This window comes from Musca autumnalis, unplaced genomic scaffold (genome assembly GCF_047663935.1).
Source record: "Musca autumnalis isolate F117 unplaced genomic scaffold, ASM4766393v1 scaffold_3, whole genome shotgun sequence".
NCBI lineage: Eukaryota > Metazoa > Arthropoda > Insecta > Diptera > Muscidae > Musca > Musca autumnalis.
The window spans coordinates 99,516,965-99,531,550 of NW_027411866.1; the positions used below are offsets into that span (position 1 = coordinate 99,516,965).

At 35.1% G+C, this 14,586-nt stretch overlaps 1 protein-coding gene across 4 annotated transcripts in view; it reads left to right on the forward strand.

The window, feature by feature from the left end:
• The first annotated feature begins 8,220 nt into the window (after window positions 1–8,220).
• LOC141397132 (zinc finger protein 711-like) overlaps window positions 8,221–14,586 on the forward strand; it is a 36,099-nt gene continuing 29,733 nt past the window's right edge. The window contains exon 1 of one of the 4 annotated variants that reach the window (XM_073973062.1): window positions 8,221–8,346. The gene's annotated coding sequence lies outside the window, so the exon portion shown is untranslated. Of the gene's footprint in view, window positions 8,347–10,739; window positions 10,770–14,586 lie in introns of those variants that run through there. The other 3 variants (XM_073973059.1, XM_073973065.1, XM_073973060.1) reach the window with 3 other exon arrangements.

Here is a 14,586-nt window from a genome sequence, read left to right on the forward strand (position 1 = left end):
GATAACATATCAGCGCAACGGCAAAGCATTGCCCACTCCATGCACACAGCAGCAAAATCCATACTTGGATACCAGAGGACTCCACCAAGGAATCCATGGTATGATCAGGAGTGTCGTGCTGCCACCGAAGAGAAAAATGCGGCATATAGGGCTACTTTACAATCCGTAGCAACGCATAGCGCACAAAAGAGATACAGGGTTGAAAAGGGGAGAGGAGAAACGTCTTTTCCGCAGGAAAAAGAGAGAGATGGAAAAGCGGGAGGGTGAAAAAATCGAGATGTACAGGAGCCAGAATGAAGTCCGAAAATTCTACCAAAGAGTCAAGCATCAAACTGATGGCTTTGGTACAGGCACATCCTCCTGTAGAGACCAGCAAGGTAATTTGGTAACTGATACAGATAGTGTACTCAGGATATGGAAAGAACATTTTTCAAAACTGTTGGTACCCAAAACAGCGAAGACGACGAAGATACCACAGTCCCAATCCCAGAAGATGGTATTGCATGTATACCGCCCAGCCAAGATGAGGTAATGACAGCAATAAAACGGCTGAAGAATAATAAGGCAGCAGGAGCCGATGGCTTACCAGCCGAGCTGTTCAAAACCGGAGGCGACACGCTGATAAGGTGTATTCATCAGCTAGTTAGCACCATCTGGCAGGAAGAACGAGTACCCGACGATTGGAACCTGAGTATCCTGTGCCCCGTCCACAAGAAGGGAGATAAGACTGTATGCTCTAACTATATGGCACCTCCGTAAACACAACAAACGACATCAGTTGTGAAATAAAAAGAATAATTATATTGGCCAACAGATGCTACTTTGGTTTAAGTAACAGTTTAAAAACAAAGCCACATCTCGTCAAACAAAAATAACGCTCTACAAAACACTGATACTACCCGATCTGATGTATGGCTCCGAAGCCTGGGTACTTGCGCAAGCAGACATGGCAGTGCTTGGTGTGTTTGAGAGAAAAATTCTTCGAAAGATCTACGGACCAATCTGCGTTGACGGTGAATATCGACGTCGCATGAACCACGAGCTGTATCTGCTGTACAACGACATCAATATTGTTAAACGTATCGAGATGCAGCGATTGCGTTGGCTAGGCCATATCATAAGAATGAGCGATGATGACCCCGCTAAAAAGGTGTATAAACACGGACCGCTTGGCGGTGCACGCAGAATTGGCAGGCCAAGGAATAGATGGCGCAAACAAGTGGATGATGAGATGAAAAGGCGCGGTATTCCAGAAAGTGAAGCAACAAATAGAGAGAATTGGAGATCTTTTCTTAGTTCGGCCTATAAAACAAATGTTCTGTAATGGGCCAGCTAAGTAAGTAAGCAGAAAACAAAAAAAAAAAAAAAATAAATAAAAAAAAAAAGATTTTTTCTATTTGGACCAACATTAAAGAAGTTATGAGTATTTCTTTGGACATAGTATTTACAGAAGATATACCTTTGTAATTTGGTATAGAAGCTTCTACTAGTCCTATGATGTTTGGTATTGCAAATGAGCCGACTTTTGATATAGCTCCCATAGAAAGGTACCACCCGATTTGTGAAGGTTGTTGCCTCAATATTCCTCCGAATTGGCTGAAATTTTGTATTTAGTCTTCATTTGGGGTACAAATTTCCGTATCAAAATTTTCGGTATATGTCTACACCTTCATATAGCCCCCATAGTACGGTACCTCCTGATTTGCGGTATTTAGGAGACTGTGGCCTCAATATTCCTCCGGAATGGCTGGAATTTGGTATGTAGTCTTTTTTTGGGGTATACAATTCTCCAAATGAATTTTGTCGGTATACTCCCACGACTTCTTATTAGACCTGCCAAACTATCGATAGTCGGACTATCGTTTTGATCACTGTTGCTAAGCATTGTTTATATCGGACTCAGAAGCAATAATGTTTTAAATAAGTCGCGACAGATAACCCAAATAACTTGTTTTGGTGGCCGACGTAAACTTTGTTTTGCGACAGCAATTAAAACGATAGTCGGACTATCGATAGTTTGCCAGCTCTACTTCATATAGCTTCAATAAAACGTTGCCTCCCGATTTGCGGTATTTTGAAGGTTGTGGCCTCAATATTTCACCGAAATGGCTGAAATTGGGTATTTAGTCTTCATTTGCGGTACAAAACTTTCCATATGAAATTTGTCGGTATAGGTTCACGCCTTCATATAAACCCCATAGGACGGCACCTTCCGATTTTCGGTATTTTGAAGGTTGTGGCCTCAATATTCCTCCGAAATGGCTGACATTTTCTATTTGGTCTTCGTTGGTGGTATAAAATATTCCCAGAAATATGTCGGTACAGGTCCATGCCTTACTTTAGACCCCATATAACGGTACCTCCCGATTTTCGGTATAGGTCCACGCCTTCATATAACCCCTTATAACGGTTCATCCCAGTTTTCAGTATTTTCAATTTGTGGTGTCATCGTTGTTCTCTCCAAAACATGGATAATGTCTACAAAATATTCCGAATTGGACTTTTTGGGAGAAAGTTTTCTATCTTCTGGGAACACAAAATTCTAATCCACCACCAATTCTGTAGGACTAACATCTTCAAAAAATCTTAAATCGGGTGGTGCCCTTATATGGTGCTATACAAAAACTTGGACTTACACTGCAAGGCAATAGTTTTATGATGTTTTGTACCCCTGCGAAGACTAAATACGAAATTTCAGTTATTCCGGTTGAATAATGTGGATAAAACTTTCAACATACAAAACAAGTAAGAACGGCGTTAAGTTCGGCCCGGCCGAGTTGAAGAATAAGCTTCCTATCGTTTATGAAGAAGACTAAATACCAAATTCAAGCAATTTCGGTAAAACAATGTTACTAACTTTCAAAATACGGATATTCGGGAGGTACCGTTCTATGGGCGCTATATGAAGGCGTGGACCTGTACGGAAACATTTCGGGGGAAGTTTTATACTACCAACGAACACTTAAACCAAATTTTTGCCATTTTGATGGAATATTGAAGCCACAACCTTTAAAAATACGAAAATCGTGAGGTACAGTTAGTTCTATGGGGGCATTATGCAGGGGTGGACAATACCGACAAATTTAGATTGGAAAGTTGAATACTCCCAATGAAGACTAAATACCAAATTTCAGCCATTTCGGTGGAATATGGAGGCCACAACCTTCACAATACCGAAAACTGTGCCGTTCTATGGGGGCTACATATATGAAGGCGTGGACCTATACCGAGAAATTTAATATGGAAAGTTTTATACCCAAACTGAAGACTAAATACCAAACTTCAGCTATTTCCGAGGAATATTGAGGTCACAACCTTCAAAATATCGGGAGGTACATTTCTGTGGGGGCTATATGAAGGCGTGGACCTAAAGTCAACCAAAAAAAGTCTACATACACCCTATAAATCGCGAGTTTTAAGAGTAAGGAAACATTTTTATGAAAATCCAAGTACATAGTTCTATTTAATATGTCTTATAAACAAAATTAATACAACAAAAATATATTTCAAAATACGATTAATTCTATAAAAATTAAAAAATTAATAGGGAAAAAAGTGTACACACACCCCAATGAAATATTGAGATTACCGTAAAATTTATGGAATAAGCAATTCTAATTTTACATTTTATTGCTTTATCGAACGTCTTTGGTTGTCCATGATATCTTTTTGACAAAATAGGAACATATTTGTGGATTAATTGCCTTTATGTAAGGCCAGACTTTACGTATACCTCGTTAAAGCGGACCCTTGCAGATTTCTTTGAGTTTTTTAGTCTGATAGTTTATAAAACCCCATAAAATACAGTGGGACCAATAATTTTGACATCCTAGAGTGCTTTGAAGTTTTTTTGTGGGTAATATATGCTCCTGGGCTTCGCTAAATATACGAATACATGTTTTTTTCATAAAGTTTATAGTTTTCACAGCATTCCAAGGGGCAAAATACATGCAGAAGCCTTGGAATTGCCTTGTGATATAGTTTTGGACCTTAACTCATTCAGAAATGCTGTGAAACCTATAAACTTTATGAGAAAAGTCAGGAATGCGTATATTTTGCAAAGTTCAGGGGCATATAATGTTTACAAGGACGACTTCAAAGCGCTTTAGGATCTCAAAATTATCAGTCCCACTGTATTTTCTGGGGTTTTATAAAGTAACAAACTCAAAAACTCGAAAAAATCTGCAAGGGTCCGCATTAACAAGTTATACGCGAAGTCTGACCTTTAATAACGGCAATTAATCCACAAATATTTCCCTATTTTGTCTAAAAGATATCATGGACAAAGACATTCGATAAAGCAATAAAATGTAAAAGTTGAATTGCTTATTCCATAAATTTTACGGTAATCTCTATATTTCATGTACACTTTCTATATTTATGTACACTTTTTCACTTTTAATTTTTTAATTTTTACAGGATTTACTGTTATTTGTATTATGGAATATATTTTTGTTGTACTTAAATTTGTTCATTAGGAATATGAAATAGAACTATGCAGTGTTTGAATTTGCTACCAGCACAGCACTAAAATCACTAAAAATATGCAATTGCTATGCAGTTTTCAAAAACAAAATCGAAAAATGTTGCTGTGCTATGCTGCGAACATAAAAGTAGCACACCACATGGTCTATGCTGTGCTTCTGATATCTTCACAGCTGCGAACATCAAAGTAGCACAGCACATGGTCTATGCTGTGCTTCTGAAATCTGCGAAGCACATAGTATAGCATAGTCATCAAAATCAAAAACGAATGCTATTGCTCTGCTGTGCTGCAGACATTTTAACAGCATAGTTAACAGCCGCAGTCAAGAAAACAAAAACGAAAACTATTGCTGTACTGTGCTATGAACAAAATCAACAGCATAGCATCAAACATAACCCAGAAAAAATTTTTATGCAAAGAAGTATGTATTTAAAATATATAACAGAATTTGCTATTGAGCTGTGAAACCATGACTAATTGCACATTTCGATATTTTTAATACACTATTATTATTTTGATTGCAACTATTGCTCTGTTCCAGAACCTGCATAGACCAGCACATGGTCTATGCTGTGCTTCTGAAATCTGCGAAGCACATAGTATAGCATAGTCATCAAAAACGAATGCTATTGCTCTGCTATGCTGCAGACATTTTAACAGCATAGTTAACAGCCGCAGTCAAGAAAACAAAAACGAAAACTATTGCTGTACTGTTCTATGAACAAAATCAACAGCATAGCATCAAACATAACCCAGAAAACATTTTTATGGCAAAGAAGTATGTATTTAAAATATATAACAGAATTTGCTATTGAGCTGTGAAACCATGACTAATTGCACATTTCGATATTTTTAATACACTATTATTATTTTGATTGCAACTATTGCTCTGTTCCAGAACCTGCAACAGTCTACTATTTTTGAAATGTTGACACTTTTCCTTTATAAAGCGAATTTCGAGTTTCTAAATGCATGTTATTGCCACTTGTACCTTTTTATACCCTACACCACCATGTGGTAAGGGGTATTATGTCTTTGTGCATTAGTTTGTAACATGCAAAAGGAACCGAGATACACCCATAGTTCCTTTTAGGGATATACATTGAATCACTTTCTGAGTCGATTTACGCATTTTTGTAAACAAAGTACAGGTCGCATTTATTGTCCGATTCGCATGAAAATTGGGGAAGATAGTTTTTTTGGCCAAAGGAACGCAATTTATTTTGGCAATTTATTTAAGGCATTTGGTGCACGAAACACGCTATATATAAATTTCAATTAAATTTGGAATGTGCGACGGTATTTAGTCTAGAAATAAGTGTGCCAAATTATATAGAAATCGGTTCAGATTTGGATATAGCTCATATATATATTTTCGCCCGATTTAAGGAGTTTGGTGCACGAAACACGCTATATATGTCCGATTTCAATTAAATTTGGACAATAAATGTGATCTGTAGTGGTTTTGTAAAAATTCGCCAATACAAATTAAAATTAAAATTGGTCCCCATTTTATAGGGCCAAAGGCGAATTTGCACAAAATCACTCTATAGACCACATTTATTATCCAATCGATAAAAAAGTACCATGTATGTATCTTGTAAGCAATAAACAACACAGAACAACTCATAGGCCCATTATTATAAGTTTTCTTTTACTATTTTTCTTTTTTTCTTTTACTATTATAAGTTAATGCCAATAAAGTTCTCCTTGAAATTGAAGGATCTCTTTTAATACTATTTTAACCGGAACGCTAAAAAATCTGATCGAAAAATCCAAACTATAACCAAAGAAGGCTTATTTATAATAATGGGGGTGAGTGAGTTTGCTGGGTTAACATTAATTATGCTATGCTATGTAGCAGAGCACAGCAATCGTTTTTCGATTTCATGACTATGCTATGTGCTATGCTACTTTTATGTTCGTAGCATAGTACAGCAACAGTTTTCGTTTTTGAAAACAGCACAGCATAGCAATAGCATTCGTTTTTGATTTTGATGACTATGCTATGCTATGTGCTGTGAGAAGCACAGCATAGACCTTGTGCTATGCTACGTTTATGTTCGCAGCATAGCACAGCAACAGTTTTCGAGTTTGTTTTTGAAAACAGCACAGCATAGCAATAGCACTCGTTTTTATTTTTGATGCTGTGGCTATGTGCTATGCTGTGTCACTTTCACAGCACCAGCATAGACCTTGTGCTGTGCTGCGAATAACTAGTAGCAAATTCAAACACTGGAACTATGTACTTGGATTTTCATAAAAATGTTTCCTTACCCATAAAACTCGAGATTTATAGGGTGTATGTAGACTTTTTTGGTTGATTGGTATACAAGTTTTGACTTAGCTGCCAAAACAAGTTTTGCACGCATTTTGTGGCAGCAAAGCGAATTTCGCACATATCTTTAATATTTTTAGCTGCCAAAAAGTGTCAGTTATCCGATTCGCTCACCTGCCAAAGAATTGGCTCTTCATGTAATATTCAGCTTCTGATTTCTTGATATCCGAAAATGAATTGGAGAGCAATAGTGAAAAAATAAAAACATATAATCAAAAAGCTTATTTTGCATCTGCTGAAATAACCAAAATGGAATTAAATAACAATTATTATCGTAATATTTGTTTCCACATCTGTCATTCAATTTCTGTTTCAAAGAAAGTGATGTTAACTTTTTCTTTGTATTATTGCAACAACCTGCAGGTGACACAATAAATATGTATGCCTTGAACCTGCAGATGCGATATGAGAGAAGTCTCCCTTGTCTCTTCTGGGATGTTTGTGGAATAATTGATAATTATTATTAATTATTATAAGTTCGTAGAAAGAGTTCCCACGACTAAAAAGCCTAACTAATTTTTTCCATAATATCATAGGTTGTCTACAATAAAACAGTTTTCTTCTGTACAAAAGACCCTGTGCATGAGTTAGCAACTGTCGCATGACGTGATTTTAGTTTTGGCTGGTAAATACGAATTTCTCAGTGAAAATGCGTTAATTTTTCCAAATATTATTGGTAGTTAAATAAAATTCGCAATTAGAAGATTAGCAGTTAAAAGTATAATTTGCATTGAAAATTTGACAAAAATGCAAATATTTTAGTTTTTTGGCAGGAAAATCAAATTCGCACTAAAACGATTGGCAGCAAAATCAAAACTACTGTACCGCCAAATTTCATATGAAAACTTTACACCCCAAATGAAGACTAAATACCAAATTTAAACCATTTCGGAGGAATATAGAGGCCACAACCTTCAAAAAACCGAAAACCGTTTTATAGGGGCTATATGAAGACCAAATACCAAATTTAAGCCATTTCGGAGGAATATTGAGACCAGAACGTTAAAATACCGAAAATCACAATTTTCAACACCAAACATTTTAGGAGTAATATAAACTTCTATACCAATTTACAAAGCTTTATCTTAGAAACTGCGAGCTGTACTTTTGCGTTTTGACCGGTTTTTTCGTTAACAAAAAATACCGAATTCCACTAAAGCAAACGTTTCGAGTGAATGTTTTGCTGTTTTATTTTGTATGCTTCACAATTCTTTTAATTCTCTTTTAGTATGTATGTATCTCGAACACATCTACACAGTACTATGCTGAATTGATTTTGTTTAAGTTTTTGTTCTCTGAAAAGTACAAAACGAAATGGATGAAAATGGATTTGTTGTTGTTTTCGTACAAATGTGAGAATTTGTTCTCTTTCATTGTTAAACTGTTTGATTCTGGTGTAGACACGATTGGTGGTAGTGCTAGTTAGTTTCAAAACAGCAGTGGTCGTGACTTGTACGTTTGTTCATTTTTCTTTTTCATGAGTTCGTCTGTAAGCATTTTCTAAACCATTTATTTTCTGGAGGTAAGTTCGAAAACATGTTTTATTTTATAGTGAGCATAGCATTTTTGAAAGGGGCACAACAATTCTGGTAAATTTGTATGTATGTTTACGCTTGATACTCTTTTTCTGTACTCGTCTCACCAAAGTAGGGTGGAAAAAACGAATAGGAACAATTGCAGGTAGAGAAGAGAGTGTTTGAAAGAGCAAACTACAGTATATACGATTTGTTTGTCGGAATGTGTGTACGTATCAGAGGTCCGCAAAATGCATATAAAAGGCACACTCTATTGCCTTTTCCCAAAAGCGAATAGTGCAGTGCCTTGCATATAAAAAATATGAATGTGCAAAAAGCAGATTCACCCCAAAAAATGATTCACTGCTTTAGTGCATGCTTGCTTGCTTTTACATTTGTATTCACACGATTCGCAAATGCAGTATGCACAATACTGCATACCACCACACAGTATCGTACCATCTTCTGTTTGAATAAATGAATACATTTTCCAAATTTCGCTTTTTCTTTGAGTTTCTTTAATAATAGGATAAACTGAACTAGTAATTGTTTTTATTGTCTCAACATTAATTTTTTTGTGTTTATTAACATGTAAATTTGACCAGAAATATCTACTGCTTTTTGTAATGCAACGTGCTTTTTCGAAGGCAGCGTGCAAAAAAAAGGCAACGAGCTCTTGTAGTGTGTTGTGTGTGTGCAATTGGCACACACTCATGAAAGTAAAGGCAAAGCAAGCAATAGCATTAAACAGAGATGGCAATAGCAAGCAATGAAAAAAACACGAAATCGCGAATATGCATTAATAGCGAGTGGCATTTTGCGGACCTCTGGTACGTATCTTAAAATTATTGAAGGGTTGCCATAAGATTGTTTTGTAAATGAAAATTTTGGGTCTAAATTAGATTTATGAAATAGGACCTATTTAATAGGTACAGTGACTGTCACCGAAAATGGTGCAACATGAAATAAAAAATATAATCGTTGATAACTTCAAACACGTTGAAATTTTATAACAATTCAAAATATAATTTTGTAGGCTGAAAAGTTGTGTTTAATATGGCATAGCAAAATGTTGCATTTACTGTTATACTGAAATTTTACCGGAAAACCAAACATGGACATTTTTTAATTAATAATTTGCAATGGCTTTCATAAAGAAAGAATGATGTAATTTTTGGCATAATCGTAGTTGGTGTCCCTTTGTAGGCAATTTGGCTATAAATTTCTAGTTTTTTAGTTATTTTCTAGCAAATGACTGTGAAAAATATTAAGGGCTATGTCTAGACTCTAGAGTATGTACAACCAATGTAATGATATATGGAAAGTCCTGTATCAGGCTGGCTTGCCCCATATTAGCTTTTAAAGGCATTGCCCTGATAGAGGAAACAATCAGGGCATAGAACAAAAGCTTTCGTACTTTTCTTTGAAAATAGTTTTTAGAAACATTAGTTGTGCCTTTTTACTTTTTCAGTAAGATTTACTCAGTAACTTATTTTCAGAGATTAAGAACAATTATACGGAAAAAGAGAGAAAAGTAAAAAGACAGTATTTAGTAAAATTTATCAATATAACAGTCGATTACCAAAACCTTTAGCAAGTTCTCAGCAAACAACTATCAAATTGTTCTCTCATTTCACTCTCTTTTACTGAACTTTTGGGTAAAAATACAGCAGAGCTGAGCAAAATCGAGAGAGAGGCAAAGGGAGAAATTATATTTATTTTTTCTTGATGTTTCATTACTTGTTTCAAAAATTTTTAAACATGAATGTTGTCTAAAATCGTCCACAATCCAAATTATTAAAAAATATACATAAATTAAAAATGGCATAATCATTTAATTGTTTATGGTTCACAAAAAAACTAAGAGTACGCTAGCACACAGGCGTGCTCACCCCTGAAATACAGCTTTTAGTAACATTTCGTAATAATTATTACAAATTATCACGAAAAAGGCACACATTGTTAAAAATGTCGTGATCATGTCTGCTTTTATAAAACCAAAAATTTCAACACCCATTGTTGCCATTCAAGCCAAACATCACTTCAAGAGTTTTTTCGTGCGGTTTTTTTAATGTTATGTCGTATTTTGCGAGCATTGTGTATAAAATACTCTGGACCCTTAATGAATTTTCATAGTTATTTGTCGGAAAATAACTCAAAAACCTGGAAATTTTTAGCCAAATTGCCTACAAAGAGACATTAATTACAATAATGCCAAAATTACGTCAGGAAGATCACTTTTCTATCGGATTTAATGACGAAACTACTGAAAACGATAGGGAACCTACTACTTCACCATTCTTATTACTAAAATGACATAAAAAATCAAAAATGTTTCAACTGTTAAAAATCTCAACTCGTTTCCAAGCTATCAACGTTTACATTTTTTATTTCAGGTTGCATCATTTTCAGTGACAGTCACTGTACATAAGTATGTATATGGGTGAATAATGCAAAAAGACTTGTTTCTGTGTCTCGACGCATTTATGGTTAAAAATATTGCAAATAACACTGTGCAACACATAAAAAAATTACAAGATAATTCGGCCAGATTATTAAAGAGGACCGAAAAAAAGAAGACACGTGTATCGGCGTTTTGAAAGTTTACGTCGGGAAGTAACCTAAATAGGCGTGGTAAGTTCCGCCCATTTCTACAGCTTTTAAAATATTTGACATCAGATTCCATGGAATCCATGGATTTTAGGTAAAAAGTGTCTTTGACAATATTACTGACAACAATACGGGGTATCTTTTTGTGGAAAAAATTAACCCTCATGCGAGTCACTAAAGGGGTCTTTTTGGCCCTTTTTTCAAAAACGTTTAAAAACTCATTTGAAATGTGATCGTATCAGATCAAAATATTCTACAAAATTATTTGTCATAAAATTTTACTATAGGTCCCCGAATACACCAAAACTCTTAATCGTACCTAAACGCCAGGAATCTGCCAAAAGTAAAATCACGTTTTAGGGTTAATGTTGTACTTTATCTGAGTTTATTAAGTTTTGTCCCACAAAACTTCATTCTAGATAGAAGACGTCAAAGACAAAAATAATCTCCATCAAATTTCAATATCAGTCGCCGAATAAATGAAATATGTATTTGCAATATATATGAAGAAAATATATACATCAAATTTGCCAACAAAACACCCAAATATTTTTTGAATAAATTTGTTTTGTTCTTTTTTCGAGTTGATGCATGAAAGTAACATGAAATTTAGTTCTAGACGAAAGGTGTTAAAAGAAGAAATATTCTACACAAAATTCCATTGTAAGTCCCAGAACAAACTATATATTTAAGTGAAACACTTTGTTAAGAAAATGACGTTACAAAATTAGATATTATAGGTAAAAATTATTTGGTAAACTTTTAGACTGTTAATTAAAATTTATTCCATACTGAGTCAAAATCTCCTAAAATACCTCACTTTTTGGGGGTTGTGTCAAAAGAAGAAATGTTCCAAATCAAATTTCATTATGAGTCTCTAAAATAAAGAAATTAGTAGCTATTATATTTAACATCTCCAAAAGCTTCCGCTTTTTATACCCTACACCACTATGTGGTAAGGGGTATTATGTGTTAGTGCATTTGTATGTAACATACAAAAGGAAGCGAGATAGACCCATAGTTCCTTCTAGGGATATACATAGAATCACTTTCTGAGTCGATTTATGCATGTCCGTCCGTCCGTCCGTCCGTTCGCAACGTACAGGTCGCATTTGTTGACCGATTTCGCTGAAAATTGGGGAATACCATTTTTTTAGCCGTCGGAAGATCAAGTTCGAAGATGGGATATATCGGTCCACGTTTTGGTATAGCCCCCATATAACGGTACCCCCCGATTTACGGTATTTTGACGTTTTCAGCTACATTTTCAGACCGATTTGGCTATAATTTGACATTTAGGGTTCTTAAGTGTCAGTAAACATATACAACAAAACTTGTGGACATACGTCCACGTTTTGGTATAGCCCCCATATAACGGTACACCCCGATTTGCGGTATTTTGACGTTTTTAGCTACATTTTCAGACCGATTTAGCTATAACTTGACATTTAGGGTTCTTATGTATCAGTAAACTTATATAACAAAAGTTGTGGACATAGGTCCCCGTTTTGGTATAGCCCCCATATAACGGTGCCCCCCGATTTACGGTGTTTTGATGTTTTTAGCTACATTTTCAGACCGATATAGCTTTAATTTGACATTTAGGGTTCTTAAGTGTCAATAAACTTATATAACAAAAGTTGTGGACATAGGTCCACGTTTTGGTATAGCCCCCATATAACGGTACCCTCCGGTATTTTGACGTTTTTAGCTACATTTTCAGACCGATGTAGCTATAATTTGATATTTAGGGTTCTTAAGTATCAATAAACATATGTAACAAAAGTTGTGGACATAGGTCCACGTTTTGGTATAGCCCCCATATAACGGTACCCCCCGATATACGGTATTTTGTCGTTTTTAGCTACATTATCAGACCGATGTAGCTATAATTTGACATTTAGGGGTCTTAAATGCCAATAAACTTATATAAGGAAAGTTGTGGACATAGGTCTACGTTTTGGTTTAGCCCCCATATAACGGTACACCCCGATTTACGGTATTTTGACGGTTTTAGCTACATTTTCAGACCGATTTAGCTATAGTTTGACATTTAGGGTTCTTAAATGTCAATAAACTTATGTGACAAAAGTTGGGGACCTAGGTCCACGTTTTGGTATAGCCCCCATATAACAGTACCCCCGATTTATGGCATTTTGACGTTTTTATCTACATTTTCAGACCGATTTAGTTATCAATTGACATTTAGGGTTCTTAAATGTCAATAAACTTATATAACTAGTGGACATATGTCCATGTTTTGGAATAGCCCCATATAACGTTACCGCCCGATTTCAGGTATTTTGAGAATTTTACCAACAAGTTTTAACCGAATTATCTGTAATTTGAACATTTGAAATTCTTAGTGGTCACCACACCTCTCCACCAAAAATTGTAAAAAAAGCCCCCATATAACGGTACCTCCCGATTTTCAGTAATTTGATGATTTTAGTTACAATATTAAACCGAACTAGCAGTAATTTGACATTTGAATTTCTTAGTGGTCACAACACCTCTCCATAAAAAAATTGTCAATATAGGTCCATGTTCGGATATAGCTCCCATGTAACGGTACCTCCCAATTTTCAGTAACTAGGCAATTTTAGCTACAATTTTTAACAGAACTAACTGTAATTTGACATTTGAAGGTTGTAGTGGTCACCACACATCTGCATCAACAATTTTCAACATAGCCCCAATATAACGATACTTCCCGAATGAAGCATTTTATGTACATTTTCTGGCATTTTAACGTACTCACTTAAAGTTGGGGACAGGAATGAATATTTTATGGTGGAGGGTATGAAAAGTTCGGCCCGGCCGAACTTAATGCTTTTTTACTTGTTATATATGATTTAGGACAATATTCTACCTTTTTTATTCACATTTTCGTTATCTGCCGTGACAAAATATATTTTATTGATGTTTTTTGATAATAAATTCTTTCAGAAGTTTATGTGTGCTCGATCCAAACTGTTTTTGAAATATCTAAGGTGAATATATATATAGGGAAAATATTGATAACTCAGATCGGACATTGAAAAATTTCGTATTTTAGTACTATAAACTAAAATAACGTCATCAGGATAAGTCATAGGTTCCTGATATTGTATGTAAAAATGCGGGGATAGTCTACGGCTATTGTCCAGTGAATATATATCTGATATACGAGTCCTAACATCCATGATTTTGGCATGGTCCTAGATACTATAATGATGGCAGCTACTCCTCCTCTGATAAAATTGACTGAATTAATCCTAGAAACTGACATACATGTGTGTATCATGAATGATCATAGCAAATTTAGTTAGGATATGGCTAGTTACATCGATGTCAAGGGTTAATTCAGTCAATTTTATCAGAGCAGGAGTAGCTGCCATCATTATAGTATCTAGGACCATGCCAAAATCATGGATGTTAGGACTCGTATGTCAGATATATATTCACTGGACAATAGCCGTAGACTATCCCCGCATTTTTACATACAATATCAGGAACCTAGTATGACTTATCCTGATGACGTTATTTTAGTTTAAAGTACTAAAATACGAAATTTTTCAAAGTCCGATCTGAGTTATCAATATTTTCCCTATATTTATTCACCTTAGATATTTCAAAAATACTTTGGATCGAGCACA